A 1,626-nucleotide genomic window follows, 5' to 3' on the forward strand; every position below is an offset into this window, starting at 1 on the left:
GCCTGGGTTATTTATAAACAAAAAAGGTTTAATTGACTCACAGTTCTTCATGGCTGGCCTTAGGAAACTTAAATCATGGCAGAAGGTGAAGGAAGCGGGAACCTTCTTCACAAGGCAGGAGAGAGAGCGAGCCCAGGGTAAACTGCCACTTTTAAAACCAGCAGATCTCACGAGAACTGCCTCACTATTATGAGAACAGCATGGGGGAAACTGCCCCCATGATCCACCCACCTCCCAGTAGGTCCTTTCCTGGACACAGGAGAATTACAATTTGAGATAAGATTTGGGTGAGGACACATAGCCAAATGGTATCAGGGTGTTACATTTCAGGAGAAACATGTTTTGGGAAATCTTTTACCACTCCCTTCTTCCACACTGGACTCGACATCACAGAAGCCAAACATATTCTATTCTTTTATCAGCAGCATGCCTTGCAGAGAGAATGTTTTTAAAAATGGTTGAACAAATATAGTGTTGACTGTTTTCTGGATACTTCAATTGCTTGCGTAGAAGTATATACTTATATGTGTATGCTAACATTTTTGTCCCAAGTAACATAGTAAAGACAATAGGGTACAAAGCTAGGACTGAAAAGAAAACCATCCTAACACCAATCTGCTTTTAGTCTGGTTGCATGTAACCCATTTATGTCAGCTGATTGTCCATCTGGCTTCATAGACAGACTGAATGGACACCTGAATATGTTTCACATTACTCTGCTTTTATAGGTATTGCCACCATTATAATATATGACCACCAAACTCTATAGCAGTTTCCAAAGTGTGTTTCAAACAATGTGCTCGGTGTAGGAGGTTAATAGATATTACTAGGAGAACAACCTTTCCTGGTCAAAGACATTTGGAACAATTCTAGGCTTTGGATTAAGCTAAATGTTAAACAGTTTCTATAAATATGAAGCTTCTCAAACCCTATAATGTGTTACTGTATTATTTAAAATCTTTAAGAGAACCATATATTATAAAGTGATTTCTCAAGCTCATTTAATCACAAGAAAATTTTCCAAAGCACACTGAGAGATTGATGTTCCTTAGAACACACTTGAAGAAACATTTTAATAGAATCTTTTCTGATTATATATTTCCAATTATATTTTGGTAAGTATAACCTTATTAATACACAAACAAACAAACAAATTCCACAAACATGGTTCTTAAATGCGAAGCAAGTAGAAAATCGTACTTTTATTTTGAATAAACCAGAGCAGCCACCAACCTTGAATAACTCTGGAGTTAGTAATGTGAATGATTATTCTTGCGTTTTAAAAATTTTGAATAAACCAGAGCAACTGCCAACCTTAAATGACTCTGGAATTAGTAATGTGAATGATTATTCCTGCATTTTTTTAAAAAAACAAATTCTATGTTATTCTTAAAAGAATCTTAGTTAATAGTCATTACCATGGAGTTCAAGCTGGTAGAGAATTAGCTATTTCTACCGAGTTTTTTTTTTTTCTTTCTTTCTCCATTACTAAGTATAATAGAGTGAACCTAGTTGTAGCCTCTAGGCCAGGATCTTGCAGAATCTCATGAGTCTTCATGATGACCATCCATTTTCAGTTTGTGGGGCTGTATCTCTAGAAAGTCTAAGGGCTGATTTGAATCAGTG

General features: G+C 36.0%; 1 long non-coding RNA gene across 1 annotated transcript in view; it reads left to right on the plus strand.

The window, feature by feature from the left end:
• LOC139362055 (uncharacterized) overlaps positions 1 to 1,626 on the plus strand; it is a 350,698-nt gene that overhangs the window by 34,642 nt on the left and 314,430 nt on the right. The window lies entirely within an intron of this gene.

Source organism: Macaca nemestrina, chromosome 2 (genome assembly GCF_043159975.1).
Source record: "Macaca nemestrina isolate mMacNem1 chromosome 2, mMacNem.hap1, whole genome shotgun sequence".
NCBI lineage: Eukaryota > Metazoa > Chordata > Mammalia > Primates > Cercopithecidae > Macaca > Macaca nemestrina.